At 34.7% G+C, this 19,644-nt stretch overlaps 1 pseudogene; it reads left to right on the top strand.

Annotated features, from left to right (window-relative positions):
- The first annotated feature begins 230 nt into the window (after positions 1 to 230).
- On the top strand, positions 231 to 6,244 carry LOC106842404 (large ribosomal subunit protein uL11-like; annotated as a pseudogene).
- The last annotated feature ends 13,400 nt before the right edge of the window (positions 6,245 to 19,644 follow it).

The following is a 19,644-nucleotide window of genomic DNA, read 5'->3' as shown; positions in this document are numbered from 1 at the left end:
TGACATAGCTAGTAAAAACAAGGCTGGAAGTTGAAAAAGATTCTGTCTTAACTGAGAATCATAATTCTTCATGACTACTTCTCTATAAAATTGAGCTTTCCATTCAAAGAGCTAGAGTCATATATTCATCTAACTGCCTATTTCATACTGCTATAAAAAGGTATCTCTCAAAACTTTTTTAAATGAATGTGAAAAAAAAATGAGAATGAATTTAGAAAAGAAAAGCCAAGATGATCAACGGTATAGAAGGTAGGTGTAATAAGCCAGGAGAAAGAAAGGGTATCAATACAAGATAAGATGTAAACTAAAATTTCTAAAAATTTGTTCTGTTGCCTCATGGCTGATTTGATTGCCAGTTATAAGCTTATGGAACTGGGATTTCCATGAGAATTGTTGATATTCACATCTACACATTCAAGGGGAGCCAAATAGGATGAATTATTGTTTAATGAAAGGAGAAGATACTCTTTAGACATTTATAGCAATCTTGAGATTGAAAGTAATAAATAATCAAATAGGTAACTGATGTGTCTATTTTTGAAAAAAAGTCAAGAAAAAGGATAAAAAACTACTTGTGTTGGGTACGATAATGACCCCCTCAAAGTTGCCCACATCCTAATCATCAGAACCTGTAGGTATGTTAAGTTACATCAAAAAGGGGAATTAAGGTTGCAAATGGAATTAAGGTTACCAATAAGCTGACTTTAAAACAGATGGATAACAATGAATTAGCCAGATATGCACAATGAAATTAGAAGACTGCTTACAATTGGAAGAGGAAGCCAAAAGGAGAGATTAGCGATGAGCTGTGAGAAGGATTTGACCTTCTGTTGATGACTTTGAAGATGGAGGAATAGGGCCATGAGCCAAGGAAGAGCATGAAAACAGATTCTCCCCTACAGCCTCCAGTAAGGAGCACAGCCCTCCAGACATCTTGGTTTTAGCCCTTTGAGACTTGCACTGGACTTTCGACCTCCAGACTTGTAAGGTACTAAACTTGTATGGTTTTAAGCCACTAAGTTTGTAGTATTTTTTTTTTTTACAGAAGCAATATAAGAACAACATAATACTCTAGGGAAACAATATGGGCTATTGTAATAAATATTTTGAGCATTTTCATGATAATATATTTTACTCCAAAATAATTTCTGAAAATATTTTGGGAAATAAGGCTATTTTTAAGGCAACATATTCAATTTATTTCAAAAAATAAGTCAATTAATTATAAAAGCCATCTTATTTTAAATTTACAGATTATCTGCATTTTTCTAGTTATACACAAATTCATAGGGTAAGAAATTATATCTACATTGCTTTTTGAAACTGCTCATATTTTTCCATATTATTTTATAAAATTCTATTTATCTTTGTTTTTCCTGTCCTTTGATGTAAATTTCATTATATTCATCATTTTAGAGATTTACTGTTTCTCTTGAATATGTAGAATGAAGTGTTGCATCACTTTTTAAATAGTCCATATTTCTTTATTTCTTCTTTTCATTTCCCTTCTCTTCTCTTTCTGGAAATTCAATTAAAAATATTTCAGATCTTCTGACTATTTCCTGGATGTACTTTAGCCTTGCAAATATATTTTCCATCATTTTGTCTCTCCCATTTATTTCTGGAATTTCTTTTACCTGATTATCAGTTCACTAATCTTTCCTTTAGCTGTGTTTAATCTGCAGTTAAACATATTCACTGATTTATTAACATCATTTTTTTTCTGTTTCTCAGTTCTACAATTATATTTTATTAGTTTTTCTTTCGTCGGCTATAGTTCTTAGTGTTTTGCTAGGATTTCAATAATTTTTTTTATCACCTTGAACATAATAAAGTCCTTTTAAAATCTGTTTCTAAAAATAGCCATATCTATACTTCATGTTATTCTATTTTCTGATGTTTCTTCTGCTTCTCATCTATGATAGTATTGTCATAGTGTCCCTGATTACATTTTATTGTGTGCTTGTCTTTGTTTATAAAATTTTTTTGTAGAAATAAACTGAGGCCTAGTTTCATTATATCATACTCCTGATTATTCTTTTCTGATTTCTATCTGCTATTGACCCTCACCTACTGACACATGCAATCTTATTTCTCCACAAAAAAATTTGAGACTGAATATCTTGGGGCCATTCATATGTGTTTAAGACAAACTGCAGTCCATGTAAGAACTTGTTTATTTTTAGTTCACCCTTAATCTTAGAGCACAGCCCACTGTAGTCCCATACAAAGCACAAGTTGTTTACTAGTGCCCTAATTCTTGGCAAGCTATGGATTTCATTTTTTCCCTAATCCTTCAAGGTTTTGGGATTTGGGCAAGTAGGAATTACTTTTGCATTGAAAACTTTGCAAAAGATAGAGAATTTTAGAGGCAAGTAAAAAAAACTACCAAATGACTAAAAAGTTTAAAATATAAGGCCTTTGAGAAAACTCAAAAACATTGCAATTATGTAGTTAGGAAGGGTAAATCTTAAAGAATATTTAATGAGATTTCAAAATATTTGTAAAATCAGATATGTAAGCACAGCTATTAGCCTATTTCTATAGAATATAAGGTAATAAAGTGCAACCAAATCATTTAAAAAGTATGATAAAAAATGGAGACACTAAAACAATAAAAAAGAGAGAATATGCATCTATTCCAAGTAGACAGGCACTTGTGTATATGTTTGGGTCCACAGAGAAATAGTCTAGAAAAGCTCTGTCTCTGTGTCTATATTGACCTCCAATGAACGAGTTTTTAAGTTGATTAAAAAGCACTATTTTACATTATTAACCTATTAATTTTTGTGTAATTCATAGATAAAGCTTTGTCTGTATTGGGTTATAAAAGCCTATCAATCCAGGTTTCAGTAAAACAGCTATTTTGAAATGATACTTTAGAATCACCCTACTTAGTAGAATTAACTCTACTATTTTTGAATGTGTTACATAGGCAGATTCATAATCAGTACAAGGCAAAGGATGTCAAATAAAAATTAAATAAGTAGGTTATATAGGTAATCACATAGAAAATGCATATAAGCAGAAATAATTGAAGATGATATTAAGATGATATTTAGCCATTTTGACCATTGAAAGAAGTGTTTGCTGATGCCCGTTTGTTATACAAAATTGTGAAATATTTATAGCTAATTTTCCTACATAATTGTCAATTTTATATGTTGCTCTGTGTGGTTTACATTGATAAATTGCCTCGAATTGGGTAAGTCCATCCTTAAGTGGTCAAAATATTGAACAGAATTTTACTATGGTGTTGAGGGCCAAGAAAAATTTAGATCTGTGTCATTACTAGTTTGCAGGCAAAAACCAAATAGATTCAAAAAATATAAAGAAAAATAAGGATAAATAATAAGGAATATTACATTTATATTTTAAGTTTTGCTAAGAGAGAAAATTGCAGCAACCAAATCTTTCCCCTACCTCTCCTATGCTCTAGATTTTTCCTGAAGATCAAATTCAAACTTTAAAAGCACTTGAAGGCTGGGAAACATTCTGTTTTGCATTTTGTATATTGACATAATCTGTGCTAAGTATTTTGGACTATATTTTATTTAAACGTATTAAATGATGTCGTGCTGTGTTCAAAACATTGTGTTGGGTGATAATGTAAATATAAAGCTAAATATGACACAGTCCTTGACCTCAGAGTTTACAGTGTTGAGGAAAAAACAAGACATAAACACAAGTAGTATTGTAAGCATTTTAAAAGAAATGCAGAATACTATAACGATAAGTCTCCTTAGCAGAACGTGGCAAATCAATTATGTAGATCCAAGATATATTAGTAAATCACAAGAGAGAGTTGTTATTTTCAAATGTTTCAAGTATATTATTTCTTTGGGCCTTGAAAAGTATCTTTTCCATAACCAGTAACATCATACAATGAGTGGTGTTTTATATTTAATGTTGTGAAAGTTTCCAACAAAATAATTTGTGTATACATGTTTACTATGAATTCTATTTTTATCTTTCACAAGCTGTACTCTTTGATTTTCCAAATTGTATTAATAAAGTTATAGTCTTTTATATGTAAATCAATTCAAAATTCATATCCTAGAAACTTTTAAGAACCTAATAATTCATTTAAAATGGAGCTAAAAAAGAAGAGCATACTTTCAGAAGAGATGAGAATAAGGTATAAGTAAATCTATTACGATGATGAAAAATGTCAGTCAACATCTTCATTAAAGTGTGGTATTTCTGAATGAAAATAAGATCAGCTAACAAAAAGCAGAAAACTCAATATAACTAACAAATAATAAGGTTAGCTTTTGGAAAGATAACTGACTAATCTGATTCAATCAACACATCAAATGGTATTGAGCATATATATATAGCCTAAGGTAGATAAATTCCATTTTTAGAAGGCTTTTTTGAATTCACTTCTTTAATATGAAGCACAAATATCTAATCAAATCAAAATCCTTGACTTCAGTCTCTCCCTTCTACTTTGTCTCCATTGGGCTGGGTTGAGACAGCTTAGAACTTTCAGCATATCCCATGGCTATTACAGTTCAATTTAATCCTGTTACTCAGACTGGTTCTAGCTTACAATTAATGTGGTTATTTAGAAATTTCAAGCTAAGAAAGTCCAAATAGTTCTTGCCACAGGAGTCCTTAGCAACTTCTGAGATCAAGTAACAGATGAACTGCATGTATCTTCTAGAAGTCTGAAACAGTCTGCTTATTCTAGCAAAGGAACACTATTTGTTCCAAATGTCTGAGAGAATGCACTTGTACTCCCGAAACAAACAGCTCATCTCTCCATATTGAACAGAATGCTTCATTCTGGGCTGAGGTAGTTCACCAGATCACAAAGCACAACCTCTCAGCACCACATTGTACTTCCTTACTCTTTTATAATGCTGCTGATATGTAGTCTTATATTTCAAACCCAAAGTCCCCCATGGCCTCACTCTGCAATTAGTTTCACAGAACTTCTGCGTTCCAGGAGCTCCATGTGCATAAACAAAGACGAGTTACATCAACACCCATTATTTATTAAACACACACACACACAAATGCATTTACATGTTTTCAAGGTCAAATTTACGTATAGTAAATCCACACATCTTAAACATATAGTGTGAAGAGTTTTGACAAATTTGTACCCTCAAGCAATCTGCAGGCCAATGAAAATATGGAAAATCTCAGTGACTCCAAAAAGTTTCTTTATACATTTTTCAAGTCAATTCCAAATGTTACTAAGGCAGTTATGATGGTATGATCTCATAGATTAACTATGCTTCATTTTTAACTTCATATAGTTCAAATATCATAGTATGAAGTCTTTCATACCTGACCTCTCTGCCCTACTTAATGTCTACAAGATTCATCTGTATATATCAGTAATTAGTCCATTTTCATTGCTGTGTAGTATGAATATTCTAAAATTTTTTTATGTATTCACTCGTGGCATTTGACTATTTACTGGTTTTGGTTATTTTGCATGAAGCTTCTATGAAAATTCTTGTACATGTATTTTAATAGAAATATATTTCCATTTCTCTTAGATAAATAACTAGGAGTAGAATTGCTGAATCATTGGGTAGAGGTATATTAAATTTATAAGGATCTGCCAGAGTTCTGGTTCTAGCCATGATGGAGTAACAAGATATAGACTTGCCTTATCTCCACAAATAATTAGAAACATGAGAAATAGACACCAAGGAAGTGTTTTTAAATGCTGAAAAACTACAAAAGGCTTTCAGCTCAGAGGAGGCCAATGTACAACTTTCTTCAGTCATCCTGCTTGTAGGTTCATCCACACCAGCTGTCTCCATCATGTCACCTAAGTTCCACCCAAGGAGATCAAAGTCATATACCTGAGGGGCAATGGTGGGAAATTCAGTGCCACATATGCTCTGGCCCCAAGATCAGCTGCCTGGGTCTGTATCCAAAAAATGTTGATGATGACATTGCCAAGGCAACTGACCATTCAGAACAGACAGGCCCAGATTGAGATGGTACTTCTCCCTCTACCACGATCCTCAAAGCCCTCAAGGAATCACCCAGAGACAGAAAGAAGCAAAAAAGTTAAGCACAGTGAAATATCACTTTTGATGAGATTGTCAATATTGCCTGATTGATACCTCACTGATTCTTAGCCAGAGAACTCTCTGGAACCAGTAAAGAGATCTTGAGGACTGCCCACTCTGTGGACTGCAAGCTTGATGGTCACCACCCTCATGACATCAGAGATGATGTGAACAGTGGTGCAGCGGAATACCCAGCTAGTTAAGAACCTCAAAGAAAAATATTCAAATATTTCAATAAAGGATCATTTGACAGCCAAGCAGATAAACACAAACTACAGACAGCAGGGGACTATGATACCTGTGGAGATAAACAAAGGAGGAAAGCCACATGATTCCTCTGCCTAATGATGGCACATGCTGAAGTATAGTTCAGGAATAAAATTCTCTAGCAGAGCATAGTGGTGTCCCTAAGATGAAGATCCAGAAAGTAGAGTTAAAGGAGACTGAAGCATCTGGAGATTAGAGGCAGAGCTCTGAAGTGGAAGGAGTCACTCAGAAAACGATCTTCAGAAATCTGCGTAGGAGGACCCCTGAATCTTTGCGAATACCAATTTGCGTATGTGTAGGAGCAACTTCCTAAGGCACTATCATATACTATTGGAAATATCACGTATATAAAACTTATTTAAAATTAATATTTATTATGAATCTCATAAAAGAATAGGCTGTGGAATCTTAATGTAACCTAAATATTTACCTATTGATCATCATATAAGTTCAAAAACGGTGGGTCACATTAATATTAGTGTCCAAATCTTACTGGCTTGTTAGCACTCAACTTTATAACTCCTCTTTTCACGAGAATTCAGAACAAATTCTACCAGTTTTTGTAGGGAATCAATATCATTAGAGCGCCATCATTATCTCTTCCAATGGCATATATAAACCTTGTACTTTTTCTTTCTGATTTCAGCCAAAAAGAAATATTTATTTTCCTTACTGAATGATGCAAATAGATAGCTGAATAATCCATCAACCTACCCATTCTGTTGATGTGGAGGTTCTAAATCTCAGTTCAGGTTTAATTGAAGCACTCTGCTACAAGGAGTTTGAAGAGAAACGATGCCTCATTAAAAAATGGAGAGAGGCAGATATGCAAAGAAGCATCTACATTGAACTTTATAGGAGCTTTGATAGGGCAATGTAGAGGTAACATAAGCCACAAAAGGGAGATCTAAATTTCCCCAGAGGAGCCTAAGAAAGTTTTTTAAAAAATGAGTCACTTGCAGTGTCTTGAGAAGTGATAGTTTTTCCTTCAAATACACAAGTGGGGAGACATGAAAAAGAACAGTGTAGGTGAAGATACTGATACTTATAAAACAAAAGTAGAAACAAAAAGTCTTGTACATTTAGTGAATTAAAAATGCTTACTAGAATGTATTTAAATCTGTGAGGGAGGCCGGAGGAGAAGAGAACAAGAATTAAGAGAGTTAAGATTGCAGCTAAGAACAAATTAGACAGAGGGCTTTCATGTCAGGTTAAGCAGTTCGTACCATACCTTGGAAGGTATTTTGACCATTGAATAGCTTGAGGCTAGGGAGTTACATGGAGCCTGCCCTGAAGTGTTCAAATAATTTTTCCCAGGACATAGAAAAAGCATCTGCTTTATACTATAATCTATAGGTGAATTCAGGAGTATTGCTTCTCAAGGGATAACGATGAATGTGGTCCTATAACTTTGCTTCAAGCTTTCAACAAACCTCACTGGGAGTGATGGCTGCCTGCTTTCCTCCTGCACTCAGTGTCACCCTTTCACATGGAAACTCCTCCTCTCAACCCAATTAAAGATTTGGTAAATAAATGCCTTAAAAATTACCCTACCCAGGGCCAGGAAGCCTGCAAATGATTGGAGCCTCGGTTGTTCCTGATGGCCTTGCCTGTACTTGGAGATACAATGTGTACTGGGAGTGAACTTATTCAACTCTGCTCTTGTGTGTAACACATTAATTTAGACCCTAAATTGGTCCAAGACTATGCACATTTTTACTATTTGTAGATATATGGCAAAAGCAGATTATCACTGACAAAAATAAGTAACATAACTCTTCCTATAGTTTTTGTAAATCAGGAAACGTAATTTTAACAACATTGTATTTAGGAAACAATTATATTAAAATCCTTATTATGACCACACATAGTGTCAAGGACTGTGGAGACAAAGAGTTTACATTACATACAGGAGGGTAGATTTTTCCAGAGAGCTCAATGCACCAAAAATCGAGGGAATCCCACGGAGTGCTTCTAAAAAGCGCATATTTCTGAGTCCCAGTTAGAAATGCTGAATCAGAAGCTTTGGTCAGGTGATTATGTGCATATTATAATTTGAGAGCCCTAGTAGAGGGTAAGGGAGGGATGTGTTATAAAGATAAATTCTATCTCATATTCATCCTTTATTATGATTGTTAAGAGAAAGGACGAAGCACTCAGAAAGTTCAGGAAGTGAGATGACTTCCTAGGACCAGTGGCTCTGTGATATGATTTTGAAGTAAAGTGTATTCCAGGTAGAGGAAACACATGCAGACATGTAACTATGGAAGCGTGGACATGATCACATAAAGATGAATATAACAAGTTAAAGTGTAGGGTGAGGAGTGTAACAGGAACAAAAGGAAACAGAAGATTACTTGGGGCCATGACATGGTCAAGTTTGAACGGTGGATGTATTAGTTTCCTATTGCTGCTGTAATGAATTACTATGCACTTGCCGGCTTAACACAATTTTATTATATTTCTAGAGGTCAGAAGTCCAAATTGTGTTGGCAGAGTGGCATTCTTTCTGGCAGCTCTAAAGGAGAATTTGTTTTCTTGCCTTTTCCAGTTTCTTGAGGCTTCCTGTACTCCTTGGTTTCTGGACTCCTTCCAGCAATGGCATCATTCCAAGCTCTGTTTCCATTGCCACATCTCCATCTCCAACTCTGACTTTCTTACGTCACTCTTCTCCATTTAAGAACTCTTGTGATTACATTGGGCCCTCTGAGATAACCCAGGAAAATCTCCCCATCTCGAGATCCTCGATCACATCTGCAAAGACAATTTTGCCATTTAGGCAGCATATTCACAGAGTGTGGACATTCAACCGTGGACCTCTTTGGAGCTGGTGGGGATGTAGTATTCTGCCTACCACACCAAACTGAATTATATAATTACTTGGTCTAAAGTCTCAGACACTGAATGTTTCTGCAGAGAAAAGATATCAGAACATTAGGTCTGAACTATTTGATTAAAAAAAAATTAAAAAACCACTTTGGTTTAAATTTAACAAACTATTTTATGAGCAATCTCTAGGTAACACATTATTCTTGGTGAAAATTGACATAACACATTATTTGGAGAACCCTATTTGTCTATGCTATGTGTATTTTGTGGGTCAGACATCTCAAATAACTGTAATATTAAAAATAAAAAGTAAAACTTCAATATAGGATTGTTGTGAATTTCAGTATATCATTTAGTGACAAATATGAGGATTCTTTGATGAAATAGTGTTAAAGTGTAAGTAGGGTATTGTAGGCCCATATAAATTATGATTGGGGCCAGTTTAATTTTTTCTGGGGTTACATATGAATGAGAAAATGGGTGTTAGCGTTTTTATGAGGTCACAAAATGTCAGTTACTGAATAATGACTATGAATAAATATCCTATCCACAGAATTTAAATCCTTCTACTGTTCTACTTTTAAGGAACCGCTTCGGTAATGGATAAGGGCTTACTACCTACCATCTCATTGCAGGACTCACTTTAAAAATACACTTTACCATTTAACAGCCACTTTATACTTTTATTCATTTTACATTAAAAAGCAAGTTATGTCCTTGCTATCTCTTTACTATGAATCACTTGATATAATTAATACAACAATGTGAAGAGTGAAATACAATATGATCCATGCACATCAGACAGGAAATAATTAATGGAATAGGATCGCTATATCATGCGTTTGTGTAATCAGAGCATTTTATTTTATTGTATTTTGGAAATTCTACTTTATCTGATAGTGTGCTGGGAGATGGTGTCAAAGTGATCAAACAGAAAAAAAAGTAGAAGTCGTTCTTCGGCTATAGAACTTCAAGAAGATAGATTTTCTCTACAAAAGCTGCCTCAGATGCAATATCAGCTACTGAGGCACTGTTTTAGAAAGACCCTTAATACCTAATTATGCAATCTAGGCTAAATTGGCTGTTAATTAGATTTGGACTAGCAAAAGAAGGACATGGCATACCAACTAGAGAAGGGGCTAAAAGATATATAGAAGCATTATGGAAAGGAAGATTTCAACTAATTACTGAAGGAAAAAACAAGGTTGCCCTTACCTGGGGACCTTGTCCCTTCAAATACTCCTTGCAAACTGCTTGGTAGCATCAGTCTTCTTTCCCCAGTTTTACTGAGATATAATTGACATATAGCGTCTAGTTTTACATGTACAACATGATGATCTTATATAAGTATATATATTGCAAAATTATCACCACAATAAGTTTTGTTAAGATGCATCACCTCACAGAGTTACAATTTTTTTTCTTGTGATGAAAACTCTTAAGATCTAGTCTCTTAGCAACTTTCAAATATACTCTACACTATTGACTTTAATCACTATGCTTTACATCACATCCCCAGACCTTATCTATCTTATAACTAGAAGTTTGTACCTTTTGACCATCTTCACTCATTTCCCCCACTACAATCCCCTACCTCTGGCAACCACCAATCTGTTCTATCTATGAGTATTTTGGGGGTTTTTTTGGTGAAGAAGTTTGGCCCTGAGCTAACATCTGTGACACTCCTTCTCTATTTTGTATGTAGGACACTGCCACAGCACGCCTTGATCTTGTTTTTTAACATTCCACATACAGGTAAGATCGTATGGTATTTCTCTTTCTGTATGGCATCACTCTTGATGAATCAAGATGGAGGAATGAAAAGAACATTGATTCTTGAATCAGAGAGACTGAGACAATTCCTGGTTCTGTCACTCACCATATGAGATCTTTAGCAAGCTAGGTAAACTTTCCAAGCCTCCATTCTCTGTGCTTTACCAGAGGGATAATGTTATGTACATTAAAGATTGTTGTGAGGATAGATTTATGTGTGTAAATATTTAAGATTATCTAGCAAAGAGCAGATCTTAAACGTTTGGGACTATTTTAATTATCTTCCTTTGCAATTGCAATTGCAAATTTCAATTGTAATACACCATGCAATGCTTGCATATCATAAACATTCAACAAATGTTTGATGCAGTGATATAAAATTTTAAAAGATGAGTAAATCTAATTATAAAATTTAGTTGAAATAAATATAAATCTCTTACAATTCAGGAAAAGCACACATGTGGCTGTGAAGGAGGAGGATAACATCTGCCTAAGAAGTTAAACAACTTAAATAATATTTGGTAATCAATATTTTAATTATATTCCTCTCAGCTAGCTTCTTAATTTTAATTTTTAAGCATATTCGTGCCTTCTTCATTCTGAAGACCTATTCTCTAGTCTGTGATCTCTCCATTAGCTATTCTATTTTTTTAATTCCTTCAATTTTTAATTCCCATAGTGTTCACAAGATTGATCTACCTCCATTTCCTTACCATCTTCTGACACCTTATACCTTGCTACAAGTGTCTTGCTCTCACCGCACTATGCAATCCGTTGGAGGTCTGTCTGCTATGTTTCCTCATCCATTTTCAGTTCTTATACCACTCCCTTCCTTCTCAAAGCCTCTCTTCCTTTGGCTTCCTTAACTCATTTTTTTTCTTGACGTTCTAAAGGTCTAACTGCACCTTCTCCATCCCATGCTAGACTCTTCCCTCATCTTGCCAACCTTAAGAATCTCACTCCTTAACATTATGCACCAGGTCTTTTCCAATTTTCTTTGAGCTCTCTTCTTAAATTAATCTACTCCCACAAAAAACAACATGTTTATGCACCACTTCTGAATGACAGCTCTGACTTACTGAGTTTCAAACCTCTATTTTAGGCTGGGATAGCTATCCCAGCTGTTCAGAGCACATCACACATCCAGTATATTCAAGATGAAATGTTATTGGCTATCAAAAACTGATCCTCTCCTTGGGTTCTGTTTCATGTTCATCATCCTTTTAATTTCCCTAAATAGAGGTCTTGAGTAATTTGCAGTATTTCCTTTTCCTCACTAGAGCTTTCATCAGTTCTTGCTATTTCTTAGCTTTGACCTGGTGTTTCCACTTCCAGTCTATCACAGTTTCACCCTGTTTTTCAGAAAGAGATTAAGCTACTTTGCTCAGCAGACTTAAAAGTTTCCCAAGCAAAACTCTTTAGTGAGACATCAAATGTCTTCTTCAGTCTGATTTTGCCAATCTCACGTGGAAAATTTTATGCAGGCATCCTATGTCCCAGTTACATGGAAATAATGTCCATTCTCAACCAATTCATCTACATTTTCTCTTAACTTCCATTTCCTTTCCCATGCTTTTACCACTACGTGTGATGCCAGCTCTTCTTTTTCATTCTCCAGCTATTTCAATATAAACTGACCTCCAGAAATCATTTAGGATGTTGCTCAGCCTTCGGGAAATAGCCAGTTATGATTAGTTAGTATTGTTTAAGTAGTTAGTAGGCATATTGGTTTTTTAACTCATTTTTATTTTTTATTTCAACGTATATGGTACTTTATTTAATTAATTGTTTGTTACTCTCCCCTGGTAGACGGTAAAGTCAGATAGTTTTATTTCATCATTTCCCTCAATACATCATGCAGTGCTTACACATCATAAACATTCAAGAAATGTTTAATGCAGTGATATAAATTTTTTTAAGAATCCAATAAATCTAATTATAAAATACAGTTGGAATAAATATAAATCTCTTACAATTCAGGAAAGGCACACATGGGGCTTTGAGGAAGGAGAAGAACATCAGGCTAAGAAGTAAAAAAAATTAAGTAATATTTAGTAATCAATGGGATGGCAGATGTTGCAACATAATTACCCTCTTATTTTGGAACAAGTCTATATCCATGATATCTTCCTAATGGTAAAAAGGTAAGTTAACAATACTCTCCATCAAAGCTGTGCAAAAGTTCTTATAACATGAACACAGAATCTAATTAATTTTGTATGTTTCAATTGTGAAGAAATCCAAAATCAGTGTTTAATTATAATTGATTCATATATGAAAATAGTAACTACTTTTTGGAAGTTGTGGTTATGGATGCTTATAAAAGTTTAAAATTTTACCTTGATTTTTCTTTTAAAGTTTTTTTAATTTTTTTTCCTTTTTCTCCCCAAAGCCCCCTGGTACATAGTTGCATATTCTTCGTTGTGGATCCTTCTAGTTGTGGCATGTGGGACGCTGCCTCAGCGTGGTTTGATGAGCAGTACCATGGCCGCACCCAGGATTCAAACCAACAAAACACTGGGCTGCCTGCAGCGGAACGCGCAAACCTAACCACTCGACCACGGGGCCAGCCTCAATTTTACCTGGATTTTAGAAAAAGAAAGATCAATGAATCAGACTGAAAGCTTTAGCTCCAATGTGCACATTTTATGGAAGCTAAAGTTCACAAAATCCTCTTTAGAATTTTAGAGATTAAAAAAATTTAACTCTATTCTATTAGAAATAACAAAAGAATATTATTGATATTTTATTTTATTTCACCATAAACAATCAAGTCTTCAAGATAACATCCCCCAGGTAAAAATAGGTTAAATAAAAATAGATTAAATAAAAATAGGTTAAAATGAAAAACCTAAGTTTTTCTTAAATTTCATGCCTTTTTAATCCTCATTAACTGTCCTTCCTTTTCTTTCCTTCCTTTTCAAAACACTAGAAAGAGACGTAAGCCTCCATTTTCTTACAAGTATATGAATAATTCCATATCCCTATCCTCTTAAAATATAGATATCTACAATTTGAGATTGACAAGAATCCTGAGACTTAACTAGCGCAGGAAAGGAGAAAAGTGTGCCAGCCCTTGGTCCATGCACATTATCATCATTACTTTTGCCTCTTCTGATGTACAATGCTACCCTCTGGAGTCCCTCCTATGTATTCTGGTCACTTTTCTATTAAGCTTATAAGTGGTCTCAGAGACTGGCATCAAGCCCTCTGATTATATTTCACATATCTATTGACTCACTTTCCATTTGTTTCCACAAATGAACCCATGGTGTTAGAGTTTAGCAACATTCCCAAGTTAGGTGGCAGATTATAATGGCGGTTCCGTCACGAACTTGTAAGTCCCTACTTATTTGTGGCAACCATTAGTTTACTACTTTTTCAGACTTTGTCTCTTCCTCTGTCCCACTTATGTTTTGCAAGGGCAAGCAGGTACAGGTAAATCTAATTAGTTGCAGCACTGCGGTTTCTCTGCTCCCTAAACCTTTCCAAAAACCAATTTGCAGGCCTGAGCTTTTGAATACATACTGTGGGATTTTTCCTTCTGTAATGTGTGCTAGAAATACTTTTTCTTAATTAGCCAATCTACTGAGAAGGGATAGTAACTTGGTTTGTGTCACTTGAATCTTATGAATTGCTCCACCCTCCCCAATTAAGCAATGTCCCTCTCATTTTCACTTATGTGTCTGAGCTCCCTCCTGTATTCAGATTTTTATTGGTGGTGCCCAGCCTTGTCATATTAATGGCACATTAAAGTGGGATACTAGATTCCTCTTGCCCCAGCAGCTCCATTTTAGGGAGCTTGAGGGAGGGTGCACTTACTGAATGCCCTGAAAGCCTGTAAATAGAAGTCAGGGCATTGAGCATCTTGATATGTCCTCAAGTACCCTAGATAGCAGCGACAGCATCCCTTCAGTATTAGGTTTCCCTCGTTTGTGAAGGTGGGCAGCTATTTCTTCTTACTTTACTTTTTTCCAACTTAATAACTGAAGATTATGGCTGTGTAGTATCCACTGTTTGTACATAGTTCTGCTCGGGCAAGCGTAAAGTCAAATATTGCCCTTAAATCAGCCACGACTCACCCTGCTCTACATGATACACCGACTGAACTATGGCTCCTCTTTCCATACTCTTGCAATGATGCTTTGTATTGCAAGCATACATCAACACACTTGCAGCTGTCCTCTGATGAGTGTTCAGAAAGCTGACTCTCACATCCCTGGAGTTCACACTTTGCCAAATCCCTGGTTTAAAGTGCTTAGGTATTCAGACAAATCTATTAGTCATCAAATAAATTTGGAAAACATCACATACTCTATATCCCCCTCTGGAGATTTACAATACACACTAGCATCATAAATCCTCTAAACAAAATTGTGGTAAGGAATTCTGCTTAACTTTGTTTAACACAGCCTTTCTTAAAGTTATTTAACCCTAGAATCTTTTTTTTTCTCATAAAACTAGGGTTCTAAAGAACAAATTCTAAGAAATGTTGTTTTCAATCAGTAACCTGGGAGTCTCAATTTAAGGGGAAAATAACCCCTGGAACACAAAGGGAATAACTAACACTACAGAAGAGTGGCATTAGCCATTGGAAAAATTCACATGTGCCTAATTCTTCTATCCTTTCCACTTTTTTGCTGGTATTGCCCTTGGTACTGCCCAGTAGATCTCAAAAGGGTCAGAAAAAATATGGTGGAAACTATGAGCTCCCCCAAGAGCAGTATCTTTGCTTCCCAGCCTCAACTGGTGTTATTATGAACAAAATAGAAGTTTAAAGTTTGCTTTAAAAGTTTTTTTAATACAAAACATCTAGTTTATTTTGGAATTATTGCTATCCTTATGCAAACCACACAATGTGAAAACTGCAATGTATTATGTTTGATATAAAAATGTAGATGCTTTCTAAATTCCCTTATCCCAAAGAGTGAAGTTGCTCTTATTGAGCTTCTAAACAATTGATCTGTGGCCTTCAACTTTTGCAGCATTAGGTAGACTTAGAGACTTCAGATTACAAGGCATCCTCTGGTGAGTCCTTGCTAGGTTCATCTCTTTAGAGAACAATCCATTATAATGAATTAATGCTATCTTTTTACTTCCAACTCATAAGGACTTTCTAACTTGTGAATTCTTATGCTTTGAAGGTCGCACTTTCATTTTCTTTTCAGTTTTTTTCCCTGATCAAATTCTAAACTTCATTTAAGGTAGCAAAGAAAGACTAAGAAATTTGTGTTTCAATTTCAATTTTCATTAATATTTCCCTTTTTAAAAATACTCTTTTAAAGTAACTGTAGCTTTGGGCAATGACAATCTTGTGAGGGGTGGAGTGATGCTTTTCCATTAATTTCAATTTTGCCTCCCTGTCTTTTCAGACTTATGCCACACCTATTTGCTATTCCTGCTTTGAGAAGTCTGGTTGGCCATGCTATAGCTAACATGCAATAAAGTGTGTGTTATGAAAGACTAATGAAAAAGTGACCTTTGATTTAAGCATACTGTTATGTAACATTTAAGCAGCTCCAAAAGTATACTTTGCAATTTATTCCGCCGGTAACCACACGCAAATTTTACATTTTGAAATGAATTTCCCCTCCCACATGCCAACATTTCAATTCAATTCAATCCATCAGACATACGATAAAATCACCCTAAGTATTGTCACACATGTCACTCTAGGATATCAGACATAATTAAATCTCTTGCTTCCTCTAAGGGCTTCCAGGTTATGAGAAATAGGTAGACATGTAAATAAGTAATTGTAATTTTAAGTTATGATTTCTAAAACAGATATGTAAATTTTATATGGGATGACTGAATAGGAAAACTCACTACCACGTTTCCTCAGAAATAGTTATCGAGAAGAGATCATAGCAGACCTAGGCCTTGAAGAAAGTTTCTTCTTATTCGCAGTCATCTACCTCATTTGAAATACTTTGCAGAGTGTAGGCCCACCATAAAATTACTTATATTGGTAGACACAGACGGCATTCGGTAGAGGCCTTAGATTATGTTTCAGAAGAACAGTTACAGATAATAAAAGAGGACTGACTCATTAGGAGCACAAGAGCCAACAACTTGTAAAAGCAGCAGTATGAGAAAAAAATATTGATTTCCTCTAAATGTTTAAAATAAAAATTCCTGGTTTTATACTTCACATTTAAAAATAACAGCTGTGTCCCCTCAGCACTTTCAAATATTATGCCCAAGAGTTAGTTTATTTTTTACTTAGTGATGAAATTTTAATTTTCTGAATCATCAGCATGATCAACATTATAATCTCAAGTCAATTGATTGGATAATCATGCAATTTTGATATTACAGCAGCTTCATAAATACATAGAAAGCTTTTTAAAACAATATTCTATTCTAAACGAATATTAGTTTTATTAGTAAAGTGGAATATATCTTATTTTAATGTAAATTAAAAGTAAATAAACTTAATACATCTTTCATAATGTTGGTCTTTTGAAACAGCATCTTTGAAGCAAATACATGGGATTTCTTCAGTGCTCAATTCCATATTTTTCCTAAATACATCATGCTGAGTTATGAATCCTTAGTATCTTTAGATACGCTCTTCTGTCTTTTCGAAACTTCTCACCATCAATCCATCAGCTCAAGCCCTGTTCATCTTTCAAGTCCTGATCGAATAAAACTTCATCTGGAAAAGCAAGCCCTTGAGCTTCTACTCTTTCCTGTGTTAATCACTGCCTCCATAATGCTGACTCAGAATCTCATTTGTATTTCACATTTCTTTCTTACTACACTTTGTACTACAATTTGCTACTTATCTACCTCACCTTGTTTTGTGTTTCTATTCCTATCAACTAGCACAATATTGGTATGTCACACGTGCACTAAAAAGGAAGTCAATATGAATAGTTTAATTCAAAGTATACTCAAAACTACATCCAATCTGTGTAATTACAAGGATCTTTTGTCCTGGGAGAAATAACCTGCTTTCCAGCATTTCTCCCTCTCAATTTCCATGACCATAGATATCAGTCTACCTTCCTTCTGTATTCTGGAAAGTACTCAATGTTGGAGGAGAATGATCAGAAATTCTGTATTAGGGTGGAGGCGGGTGGTACAGTACAAAGTACAGACTACAAGAATAAAACTCACATATTAGAACTGTCAACCTAAGGAATGTTTAGATTAGAGGCTTCTCCAACTGAATGGCCAGACTTTTGTAAATAAAGTTGCCAATGTATATCTATCTTTATTATGATATATTACTCTATCCTAGCTTTATGTTCTTCAGTTGTTAAATCATAGGACTTATTTTCCTTGTTCTAATTTCATGCTTACAAAGCATCTTATTGATTCCAATTTGGCTTCTTGTGTCTTTTGCCTATAATGAAAAATATATGCTAGCCTGACAAGCTGGTTCCAGTTCCATGAACAGTTAAGGGATTTTCTAGTAAATTATTCTATCTGTATTCTATTTCATTAGAACCAAAACAGGCAAAATTCTTGCTCGTGTGGTATGTGTGTTGGAAATACGCAATTCCTCTCTTACACTTTGAGAAAGTGTTGCTGTTTATAAGTTCTGTGTAAAAAAGTGTAATATAATTGAACTTAGAGTTTCAGTTCTCCATTGTTTGGGGACATTTGACCTCCTTATGCTTTCTCTATCTCTAGCTCTCAGTCAAGATTAATGGCAAATTACCAGCAGAGCAGGATCTAGAAAAGCAAGGGCTTTGGAGGGTAATCCCACTTAGATGTACTTAGCTGTACCCTAGCGTTGCCCCAGTCATGTGTCCACTCATTTATTCATCTATCCACTAATCAATTATTTACTAGGATGTGCCAGTGCTAATGGAAGAGATATAAGGAAAAATAAAATACCATCACTATGTCATGGAGGTTACAGCGAAGTCGAAGGAGGAACTAAAATGTACTGGATGCCATGTTAGAAGTATATGCGAAGTATAGGGAAGGCACAAGGGAGAGAGTAATCATGTCTATTTGTTGAAAGTGGAGTAAATGTGAGTAAGTATTAAAAGCAATAATAGTTTGATATGGTTTAGAAAAGGGGTAAATGAACAGACTCAGGATCCCCATCATGAGGTATCATCTGTAATCATGCTATCATAACTACACCACTTTAAAGAATTCATTGTAAAATAAATCATGTTTTCCCCAATATATTTCAGGATAATGTTGCTAGAACTGTAATTATTGTTCTCTAGAGGTGCTCTAATATTCTTGGCTCTGGAGGTCTAAATGTGGAAAAAACTTCAAATTGCTTTTCTTTCTCCTTAAGGAATGATATAAAATTTTCAAAATGAACTTTAATTACAAACTGAGGAAGAATAAAATAGAACTAACACACACACAGAGACAATAAATAAAAGATTGTTCAAATTAGTATATACATCTACTGAAAAGTTCTACTTAGCTGTCTAATAATAATTTTAATCCTCAAACTTTCAAAACAGAAATCTTAATTCCAAAGGAAACTTGTCCTTTGTGAGTCAAAACCCTAGGAATCATCTTTGATTCTCCCTTCTCTGGAGCCTACATGAAATTCAAAAACAAGTGCACCACTACTTCCTGCAAAACATACGTCAAGTCCCTGTCTCTTCTCTCTACTTCCATGGCCCTCATTTTAGCTGGGTGTCATCTGGATTACCACAATAGCCTCTTAATTGATCCCATGGATTCAACTTCCATTCACCATTCTCTAGAATACATTCTCCACATAGGAATTACAGATTACTTTAAAAAT

The sequence above is a fragment of the Equus asinus genome, chromosome 5 (assembly GCF_041296235.1).
Source record: "Equus asinus isolate D_3611 breed Donkey chromosome 5, EquAss-T2T_v2, whole genome shotgun sequence".
NCBI lineage: Eukaryota > Metazoa > Chordata > Mammalia > Perissodactyla > Equidae > Equus > Equus asinus.
This window is presented reverse-complemented; position numbering and strand designations above follow the sequence as displayed.